This window comes from Salmo salar, chromosome 25 (genome assembly GCF_965601325.2).
Source record: "Salmo salar chromosome 25, fSalSal1, whole genome shotgun sequence".
Classification (NCBI taxonomy): Eukaryota; Metazoa; Chordata; class Actinopteri; order Salmoniformes; family Salmonidae; genus Salmo; species Salmo salar.
The window spans coordinates 32,900,196-32,911,918 of NC_138315.1; the positions used below are offsets into that span (position 1 = coordinate 32,900,196).

The 11,723-nt window shown below is 44.7% G+C and overlaps 1 long non-coding RNA gene across 1 annotated transcript; it reads left to right on the plus strand.

Annotated features, from left to right (window-relative positions):
• The first annotated feature begins 8,018 nt into the window (after positions 1 to 8,018).
• On the plus strand, positions 8,019 to 11,185 carry LOC123730538 (uncharacterized). The gene is made up of 2 exons (XR_006762003.2): positions 8,019 to 8,755; positions 10,594 to 11,185. It is a non-coding gene; the product is annotated as an uncharacterized LOC123730538 (long non-coding RNA).
• Positions 11,186 to 11,723: the final 538 nt, after the last annotated feature.

Consider the following 11,723-nt stretch of genomic DNA (forward strand, 5'->3'; position numbering starts at 1 on the left):
TGTTTTGTCATAATAACTCTGGGGTATGTGGGACGCTAGCGTCAAAACAACAAGAATCTCATAATTCAAATTCTCACACATACAAGTATTATACATCATTTTAAAGATAAACTTCTCGTTAATCCAACCACAGTGTCCGATTTCAAAAAGGCTTTACGGCGAAAGCATGCCATTAGATTATGTTAGGACAGCACCTAGAAAAGAAAAACCACACAGCCATTTTCCAAGCAAGGAGAGGCGTCACAAATACCAGAAATAAAGCTAAAATGTATTAATAACCTTTGATGATCTTCATCAGATGGCACTCATAGGACTTCATGTTACACAATACATGTATGTTTTGCTCGATAAAGTTCATATTTATATCCAAAAACCACATTGTACAAGCAACCACATTGTACATTCAGAAATGTTTTGCCTCCAAAACATCCGGTGAATGAGCACATCAATTTACAGAAATACTCATCATAAACGTTGATAAAATATACAACTGTTATGCAGAGAATTAAAGATAAACTTCTCCTTAATGCAACCGCTGTGTCAGATTTCAAATAAAATAAAATAAAATAAAATTTATTTATATAGCCCTTCTTACATCAGCTGATATCTCAAAGTGCTGTACAGAAACCCAGCCTAAAACCCCAAACAGCAAGCAATGCAGGTGTAGAAGCACGGTGGCTAGGAAAAACTCCCTAGAAAGGCCAAAACCTAGGAAGAAACCTAGAGAGGAACCAGGCTATGAGGGGTGGCCAGTCCTCTTCTGGCTGTGCCGGGTGGAGATTATAACAGCACATGGCCTAGATGTTCAAATGTTCATAGATGACCAGCATGGTCAAATAATAATAATCATAGTAGTTGTCGAGGGTGCAACAAGTCAGTAACACAAGAGTAAGAGTTAGTTGGCTTTTTCATAGCCGATCTTTGAGAGTATCTCTACCGCTCCTGCTGTCTCTAGAGAGTTGAAAACAGCAGGTCTGGGACAGGTAGCACGTCCGGTGCATAGGTCAGGGTTCCAGCAGGTCTGGGACAGCAGGTCTGGGACAGGTAGCACGCCCGGTGAACAGGTCAGGGTTCCATAGCTGCAGGCAGAACAGTTGGAACTGGAGCAGCAGCACGGCCAGGTGAACTGGGGACAGCAAGGAGTCATCAAGCCAGGTAGTCCTGAGGCATGGTCCTAGGGCTCAGGTCCTCCGAGAGAAAGAAAGAAAGAAATAGAGAAAGAGAGAATTAGAGAGAGCATATTTAAATTCACACAGGACACCGGAAAAGACAAGAGAAATACTCCAGACTGACCCTAGCCCCCCGACACATAAACTACTGCAGCATAAATACTGGAGGCTGAGACAGGAGGGGTCAGGAGACACTGTGGCCCCATCCGATGAAACCCCCGGACAGGGCCAAACAGGTAGGATATAACCCCACCCACTTTGCCAAAGCACAGCCTCCACACCACTGGAGGGATATCTCCAACCACCAACATACCATCCCGGGACAAGGCCGAGTATAGCCCACAAAGATCTCCGCCACTGCACAGCCCAAGGGGGGGGGGGGGGGGGGGCGCCAACCCAGACAGGAAGACCACGTCAGTGACTCAACCCACTCAAGTGACGCACCCCTCCCAGGGACGGCATGGAAGAACACCAGTAAGCCAGTGACTCAGCCCCCGTAATAGGGGTAGAGGCAGAGAATCCCAGTGGAAAGAGGGGAAACCGGCCAGGCAGAGACAGCAAGGGCGGTTCGTTGCTCCAGCCTTTCCGTTCACCTTCACACCCCTGGGCCAGACTACACTTAATCATAGGACCTACTGAAGAGATGTGTCTTCAGTAAAGACTTAATGCACTCCCAGAAATCCCAGTTCCACAATAAATGTTTGTTTTGTTTTGATAAAGTCCTTATTTATGTACAAATACCTCCTTTTTGTTCGCGCGTTCAGTTCACTATTCCAAATGCAGAAGTCGCATGCACTAAGTCCAGATGAAAAGTCCAAAAAGTTGCATTACAGTTTGTAGAAACATGTCAAACGATGTATAGAATCAATCTTTAGGATGTTTTCATCATAAATCTACAATAATATTCCAACCGGACAATTCCTTTGTCTTCACTTTTAGTGAGTTTGTACACATCCGGTGGATAGAGAGCCATTTATTATGTTCAACATATGAGGGCCAAGCACAGAAAGCAGCTTTTTCAGTAGTTTAGTTGAAATAGGGTCCAGTATGCAGCTTGAAAGTTTAGAGGCCATGATTATTTTCATCATTGTGTCAAGAGATATAGTACTAAAACACTTTAGTACTATAGTGTTCAAAAAAGCTTTACGGCGAAAGCACACTTTGCAATAATCTGAGTACATCGCTCAGTCACCAAAACAAGCCATACAGATACCCGCCATGTTGTGGAGGCAACAGAAGTCAGAAATAGCATTATAAATATTTACTTACCTTTGATGATCTTCATTTACATTTTTGTCATTTAGCAGACGCTCTTATTCAGAGCGACTTATAGTAGTGAATGCATACATTTCATACATTTTTTTTTTGGTGCTGGCCCCCCGTGGAAATCGAATCCACAACCCTGGCGTTGCAAACACCATGCTCTACCAACTGAGCTACAGGGAGTCTTCAGAAATGAAAAGGAACTCAGCTCGCTCTCACGGCCGCGCGCATGACTGAGCTCATGCCATTTTTGCAGACACCTGATTCCAATAGCTCTTATTCTCTCCCCATTCACAGTAGAAGCCTGAAACAACATTCTAAAGACTGTTGACATCTAGTGGAAGCCTTAGGAAGTGCAATATGACCCCACAGACACTGTATATTGGATAGGCAATCACTTGAAAAACTACAAACCTCAGATTTCCCACTTCCTGGTTGGATTTTTCTCAGGTTTTTGCCTGCCATATGAGTTCTGTTATACTCACAGACATCATTCAAACGGTTTTAGAAACTTCAGAGTGTTTTCTATCTCAATCTACTAATAATATTCATATCCTAGCTTCTGGGCCTGAGTAACAGGCAGTTTACTCTGGGCACGCTTTTCATCTGGACGTGAAAATACTACCCCCTACCCCAAAGAAGTTTTAAGGGCATGGTCCGTAAACACTTGTAACTGGAAAACCCTATGTAACATATACATATGTCTAGGCGAACAAAATATTCAGGTCTGACATCCTTTATCCTTTAGCAACTGTTATATTGAGTACATGGTTATATGCTTTTAGCATTGATTACATGGTTGTATCCCTTTAACACTGAATACATGATTATATTATTTTATACTATGTGTATCCTTTAAACACATTCCTTATCCCAACATAAGAGGCAGTCACGCCTTTGACACATAGCACAGAAAATTGGGTCAGCATGATGAAAATGACATTACATTACATTTACATTACATGACATTAAATGACCAAGTCTCTGATCATCTAGTTTACACCATTTGCACAACCCTCTTTTTGGGCATGGTTTGTGTACATGAGGAGGTACATCCCCACCATAGTCCGGGACTGGGTATAGGTCAGGAAGATCTCTGTCCAGTCCATTGCTCAGCAACCTTTGTTGATCCTGATAGCCATGAAAAGCCCATCTCCCTCCTGGTCTTACTCCATATAGACATTCTGGGTTTCCAAAAGGATAGTCCAATGGTCCTCCTTTAGCATTGCATGGTTTTCCATATCTGTCCTTATTTTGTCCAGGAGCATCAGGCACAGGATTCACTACAACAGGTGGGTCATAAACACCCGTTCCCACAGCGATTTGTTTTACTGCAGTTTGTACCAGGAGAGACTTTGTCAATGGTAAGACACAACAAAAAACTATTCCCATGACCACCAGTGCAACACCTATCATGATAGCAATTTTTGTAAACATTGCTCCCCATTTTTCCAAAGTTCAATCCAACCAGTCCCAAGCATCGGTATCAAATCCAGAATTGTCCTTTACTTCTTGACGTAATTCCTTCAGTTTGGTCATAGCTTCCGTAAGTGATCCATCTGGGGCCGTGTTGTTGGGAATGAAGGTGCAACATTCTTCTCTGAACATTATGCAAACTCCACCTTTCTCTGCTAAGAGCTAATTCAAAGCCTGCCTGTTCTGCCATGTCATTTTGCTAGTGGCATGTACTTGTTCTCCCAAAGCTGTCAATGCAGAGTTGGTATAGTTAATGGATCATTGTTGATTATAGTAAATGTAATTTATCCATTCTAAGGTTTTGTTTGGTGATATCCAAAGAAATATTGATTCAAATCCTGACTTAATACAAATGGCCGCTCCCATCAGTGGGTGCTCTGATCAGTGGGTGCACCCACTCGCACCGAAATGCCCCCAGTCCAAAAGGAGAGGGTGGAGTTTGCTGTTTGGGAGAGTGGTAAATGTGCTGCTAAAAAGGAAAATCCGGGGGACACAGGCAAACATAATGCTCAAACCACTGTTCATGATTCCACTTGTTTACAAAGAGGCAGGCGCAATTAGAACTCAATCAACTTAAGAGTATAAGCATTCTGATCTTTGATCATCACTGGGAGCAATATTTAGATTGTCATAATAGTGTATGTAGGTGGCAGGGAAGTCAGGCGCAGCAGAAACCAAATTGGTTAAACTGGAGTATTTAATGACAAAACAAACTCCAAAACCAAAGTACAAAATAACATGGGTAAACATAACCCTACAAAAAACACACGTAATACAACATCACAAACAATCACCGACAAGGACAAGAGGGGAAACAGAGGGTTAAATACACAACATGTAATTAATGGGATTGGAAACAGGTGTGTAGGAAGACAAGACAAAACCAATGGAAAATTAAAAACTGATCAATGATGGCTTGAAGACCGGTGACGTCGACCGCCGAGCACCACCCGAGCAAGGAGGGGCATCGACTTCGACAGAAGTCGTGACAGTATCCCCCCTCCCTCCAGCCGCGCGTCGACACCGACCTCGGTGACGACCTGGAGGACGAGGTGCAGGGCGATCCGGATGGAGACGATGGAACTCTCGCAGCAGGGAAGGCTCTAACACATCCTCCACCGGAACCCAGCATCTCTCCTCCGGACCATACCCCTCCCAGTCCATGAGGTACTGAAGACCCCCCGCCTCACTGCTGAAGGGGGGGCCCTCTCTAGCATTCATAGTGGAGGTGGACGCATCCAAGACTGGGGTGGGTGCCGTGCTATCACAGCGCTCGGGTACGTCACTGAAACTCCGCCCCTGCGCTTTCTTTTCGAAGAAGCTCGGTCCGGCGGAGCGTAACTATGATGTGGGGGACCGGGAGTTGTTAGCGGTGGTAAAAGCCCTGAGGGTGTGGAGACACTGGCTTGAGGGGGCTAAGCACCCTTTTCTCATCTGGACCGACCACCAGAATCTGGAGTCTATCCGGGTAGCTGGGAGACTGAATCCGCGTCAGACAAGGTGGGCCATGTTCTTCACCCGATTCAGGTTCAACATTTCCTATAGACCAGGCTCCCTGAACACGAAAGCCGACGCGCTGTCCCGTCTCTATGACACGGAGGACCTACTCCCATTATTCCAGCCTCTAGGCTGGTGGCACCGGTGGTATGGGAGGTGGACTCGGACATCGAGCGGGCGTTACGGGTGGAACCTGCGCCTCCACAGTGTCCCACGGGTCGCAAGTATGTGCCGCTTGGTGTTCGTGATCAATTGATTCGGTGGGCTCACACACTACCCTCTTTGGGTCATCCTGGTGTGGCGAGGACAGTGCGGGGTCTCAGGGGGAAGTACTGGTGGCCCACCTTGGCTAAGGACGTTAGGTTCTACGTCTCTTCCTGTTCGGTATGCGCCCAGAGTAAGGCTCCTAGGCACCTTCCTAGAGGGAAGCTACAGCCCCTCCCCGTTCCACAACGGCCATGGTCTCACCTGTCAGTGGACTTCCTGACCGATCTTCCCCCGTCTCAGGGGAACACTACTGTCCTGGTTGTTGTGGATCGGTTTTCTAAGTCCTGCCGTCTCCTCCCATTGCCCGGTCTCCCTACAGCCCTACAGACTGCGGAGGTGCTATTTACCCACGTCTTCCGGCACTACAGGGTGCCGGAGGACATCGTCTCTGATCGAGGTCCCCAGTTCACATCCCGTGTATGGAAGGCGTTTATGGAGCGTCTGGGGGTCTCGGTCAGCTTGACCTCCGGTTATCACCCCGAGAGTAATGGGCAGGCGGAGAGAGTGAACCAGGAGGTGGGTAGGTTTCTGCGGTTGTATTGCCAGGACCGGTCAGGGGAGTGGCTAGGTACATTCCATGGGCGGAGTTGGCCCAGAACTCACTCTGTCACTCCTCTACTAACCTGTCACCCTTTCAGTGTGTTTTGGGTTACCAGCCGGTCCTGGCACCATGGCACCAGAGTCAGACCGAGGCTCCTGTGGTGGAGGAGTGGGTGCAGCGCTCCAAGGAGACCTGGAGAGCCGTCCAGGAATCCCTCAAGCAAGCCGGTGGATGGCAGAAGAGGAGTGCTGACCACCACCGCAGTGAGGCCCCCGTGTTCATACCAGGTGACAGGGTCTGGCTCTCGACCCGAAACCTGGCCCTCCGCTTGCCCTGCCGGAAGCTGGGGCCGCAGTGTGTGGGGCCCTTCAAAGTCCTGAGGAGGATAAACGAGGTGTGTTATAGGTTACAACTCCCTTCCTATTACCATATTAACCCCTTGTTTTATGTGTCTCTCCTCAGGCCGGTGGTAGCTGGTCCCCTGCAAGAAGGTGAGGTGCCGGAGGTCCCTCCGCCCCCTCTGGACATCGGGGGGTCCCCGGCGTACACTATATGGGCCATTCTGGACTCGAGACGCCGGGTGAGGGGCTTGCAGTACCTCGTGGACTGGGAGGGGTACGGCCCGGAGGAGAGGTGCTGGGTACCGGTGGAGGACGTCTTGGACCCGTCACTGTTGAGGGATTTCCATTGCCTCCACCTGGATCGCCCTGCGCCTAGCCCTCCAGGTCGCCCTCGAGGCCGGTGTCGGCGCGCTGCGGGAGCCGCGCGTCGGGGGGGGGGTACTGTCACAACTCCTACCGAAGGTAGCTCCCCTTCCTGCTCGGGTGGTGCTCGGCGGTCGTCATCACCGGCCTACTAGCTGCCACTGATTCCCTTTTTGCCCCTTTCTGTTTATTGTTTGCATCTGTTTTGTGTTGGGCTGATTAGCTGGGTTATTTTAGCCAGTAGGCCCGCCTGCCCTGTGTGCGGACTGTTTTGTGTATTTTGCTTCTGTGCACGTTCGTGTTTGAGGTGCTTGAACGTGGGTTTCCTTGGACTGTTTCAGTCCCCAGTGTTTGGGGCACTTTGTTTTTGTGTGCTCCCTGTATCTCCGTGGGGTGGCTTGTGTTTGCCGTTGTGTAACATTAAAGCACTACCCTGTACTCTCTGATTCCTGCGCCTGACTTCGCACCCACTACGCCCAGAGCCTTACACTTTGACTTAGATTTTTGGTTGAGATGGAGATAGAAATCCACCATATCAATTATTAATTTGTAGACAATGTGGAATTAAAGCCAGACTAAAATACTGACACAAATGGAACTATCCAAACAGAAGATACATCTCCTTCAAATGTTGATATTTGGTGCTATAGGCCTACATTTAAGGCTCAGTCCTCAATAGTATGGAGACGTGTCTTGACTTGAAGCAGTGGTAAGTGCTGGTTCGTTGATAGAAATTAGGTCACTGATGTAGGTGCCGCACAATCCGTTCAATGGTTTAAACAGTTGGAGGAGGGTTTTAAAGTCACTCCTATAGTTGACCTCGACAGGTAGCCAGTCGAGGTCAGAGAGGATAGGGGGATGTGGTTTGAATTTTTGGTCCTGGTAAGGACTCTGGCAGCACTATTCTGGATAAGTTCAAACCTATGATGTTCATTTGGCTGAACAGAGCGTTGCTATAGTCATTGTAGAGGTAGTAGGAGAACCAGTTCAGAGCTGTTACAGAGACTGCAGGGGGCTCGGATGCCGCAGGACAGGATGATGTTGTGGTCTATGCCTACATTGATGCAGCACCACTTCCTGTAATGCATGACAGCTTTAGTAGGTAGAGACAAACTACTTGAGTGCTATCAAGTCACAACTTGGGTTATTTTATACTGCATAAAAGCTCTCGGACAAGAAATCCCCATTTAACTTTCTCTTTTTGAAGAGAACATTTTCTCCTTGAACCTCAGCAACCAGTAATTATTTCTCAGAACATCTGCAGGACAACAATACTCAGACAGTCAAGCAATCAACATAACTATCCATCAGACCTTCAGAGAATCCAAAACTGCTATTTTAAATTTTCAGACACCATGACGAATCTTCACAATTTTGAAGTTCCTCAGAAACTTCTCGTCCTGCTGACCAAAGCTACAGGTGTTTTTGTTTTCCTGGCTGTCTTCATTCTGGAGTACATATTGAACTTGAACTTTCCGTGCTTCTGTAAGCCTGCTTGGGAGAGCCCACTACATATAGGCTATCATGGCATAATCTACATGCTGTGTCCACCCATGATAATAACTTGTGGTATCATGCTAGTTGATAAGATGTACCAGAAGACGTTTTGCCGCAAGATATGCAATGACTGCCCCTGCAATTGCTTCTGTTCATCTACCAAACTTGGGATCACATTTCTGTCTGTAGGACTCTACTGGATAGCTGCTGTTTTGATAGATGGAGAATGGTATGTGTGCTATCAGACCAACAACCATCCAAAACAAGTTGGACTTCCCTGTAGAACAAACCTGACCTATGACGAGAGACTTGTCATCACTGACTACAAGACTGACTCAGTTGTAAGTAATGGTTTATATTATGTTCAGAATTATACTTTTTTATCATGCAAAAAGGGCTAAATGCTGAGCAAATGTAAAAATGTTACTGACAAATGCGTCACAAAATAGATGCGATAAATTATATATTTAATACTAATAAATAACCCTGTCATTAATTAGGCATGTGAATGTGTGTTCTAAAGGTCTAAAATTTGATAATGTAAATATTTAGACTGCCCAGGGATGGATGTGTCTATATAACCAACTGTCATTTTAAAATATATGGGATTTGGATCAGATCTTTTCAATAACCACATTTTCATCCACAGTTTATATTGTCATGTTTGCATTCTAAAACAAATATCACGACAGGTGTGATGGAAGCATAAAGTGTCTATAAAAATGTCATGTCAGACAATTCGTTTTTTCGTTCGACATGGTGGGAAATATTTTGTCTGTATAATAAATTATGTGACAATTGCAGTGGAAAGTCCTTTATGTGCAGCAAATATTGATATAATAAACAATCTCTAAGTAAACTTGGAGTCACATGATGATATTCTACATTGTACTACCACTAAAAGCAGGCGTTAAATGAGGTGAAAAGGAGACTGTAGTGTCACTTTAAGAGTTTATAGGCAGATTAAATTAGTTTTGATTAACTTCATGGTGGTTAAAGTTGGAATCCGCAGTAGGGCCACTGGTTGCCCTCAACACCGTTTATATTGTCAAGCTGAGGAGCATTGTGCAGCAAAGGGGGAAAAATGCTTCTACACCTGCATTGCTTGCTGTTGGGGTTTTAGGCTGGGTTTCTGTACAGCACTTTGAGATATCAGCTGATGTAAGAAGGGCTATATAAATACATTTGATTTGATTTGACCTAGGCTACATATTGTGCTCTTCTATCGCACGTGCAATGATGTCCGAGGGAGAAACAATTTGTTTGTTGTTTGCAGTAATTGTTGTTGTTGTAATATTGCAAATGAACGTGGCTGTTTCACTATTAAGGATTCCAGCTTTAAAAGGTAGACTCTGCAAAATGACATTGCAACAAGAAGCACTGCAGTATCCGCGCATGTGCACGGGTTTGCTTCGCGCAGTTCACAGTACCAAAACAGCATAGTTGTTGAAGAAATTGACCCACTATTCTGTTTACTTCCGCATCTACAGTATGTCATATCGCTGAGTCTACCTCTAAGTGATGGACGGTGATGAGCTTGATGCAAATTTACAATAAGTACCTAGAGTTTTATTTGAAAGCTGGTGACATGATGAATGCTTGGCTACCAATTATCAAATAAAATTATATTTATATTATCCATACCCCTCATCCTATAACCTACTTGTAACGAATACGACGGGAGTCAGAAAGGTTTGTGGTATATGGTCAATATACCACGGCTAAGGGCTGTATCCAGGTACTCTTAGATGTCATGCCTAAGAACAGCTCTTCGCCACGGTATATTGGCCATATACCACACCGCCTCAGACCTTATTGCTTAAATAAACAGGTGCCCGTGAAATAAAATCAAGTTCCTTGAACGATAGGCTTTAGTATTCTGATCATTGAGCTCTGGTCATGGAATTCCGAACGCGTCATGCATCTAGACCTACATTTAAATGTGACTACCATGTCCACAGTGTGTCCGGATTCCCTATTCCAGTGCTATATTCAAATGCCAGAATGTATTCTACAAACGGTGTAATAGGCAAAGTATGATAACACAGCTGATGGCAGTAGCTAACTACTATAGCTAACTAGCCATCTAACCTCTGTAACAATATTCACTGGGAAATATGTGCCAATTGCAAGCAAACCTTGCTACTGACAATTATATGATGTCTACTTTCTTTCCCAGGTCATTGGCTTGCTTCTGGTTACAGGGGGCCTTGTTTTCTGGCATTTGTGTGAATGCTTCTTCACCTGTCGCAAAAGAACAAACAACAGTTGCCATCTTGATCAACCATATTATGAAAGGTTGTATGAAGAAATTCTTTCAGAGGAGGTAAACAATCATTTGAAGAATGAACTGCAGGAAATTGCGAAAGAGAGGGCCGAGAGGATCTGTCTTCGGCCCCTTCAGTTCATCCGGAGAGGGGATCCTGGGAATTCATGGCAAGATATTTCAGACTCTGATTTATTTTTGTCAAATGAATATCAGGAGTCACTGTTCACAGAACAGTCTGATCTTATTCAACACGTTCCTGAAGACTTAGCCCAGTGACCATTATGATATTAAAAAGATGTAGAAAATATGTATTTTCTGGATGTTGAAATTATGTACATTTTCGGTTCTGAATGAAAGTTGAAAATACATGTTTTCCAGACATTAAAAATGCATATTTCATGGCTGTTGACAATATGTCTTTTACATAAAGTATGTGAAATCAAGTTCATTTTCAATTTCTAAATAAAAGCTGAAAGGACGTCTTCTACAGACGTTGAAAATACGTATTTGTTGGTGATTTTTCTATAGCCAATTTCAACCATACATAGTTTTTCCTTTTAAATGTTAATGAAGAAAGAATTGTCAGGCTCAAAAGTTGTATTTCCAATTACAATAAGATAATGGTGCATTATGAAGATATGGATTATTTATTATTACTACTATCTATCATTCGCATTTATGTTCGTCTTTTCAAAAGCTTCAGGACTGGCGTTAATCATATTCAACATTTCCTGACACAACTAACAGAATACTTCCACTATAATATTTTCAGTAACGGTTATAAAAATATCGACATCCCCGGCCATCTAGGCTGCACTGAACTGTATCATTACACACACCTTGTTCCAATTTTTCACTGATTGGGTTTGGATAATTTTGCCCTTTGTTTCCCCATTGGGCTGTTGATTATTGCTCCCATGTTGTCATGCTGTGGGTAACTGGTGCATGGAATCAGGCGCAGGAGAGCAGAGATGAGTGTACAAGGTAATTTATTCCACGAATAGCACCAGTATAAAACAAATACTAAAAGTTCGTGAAAT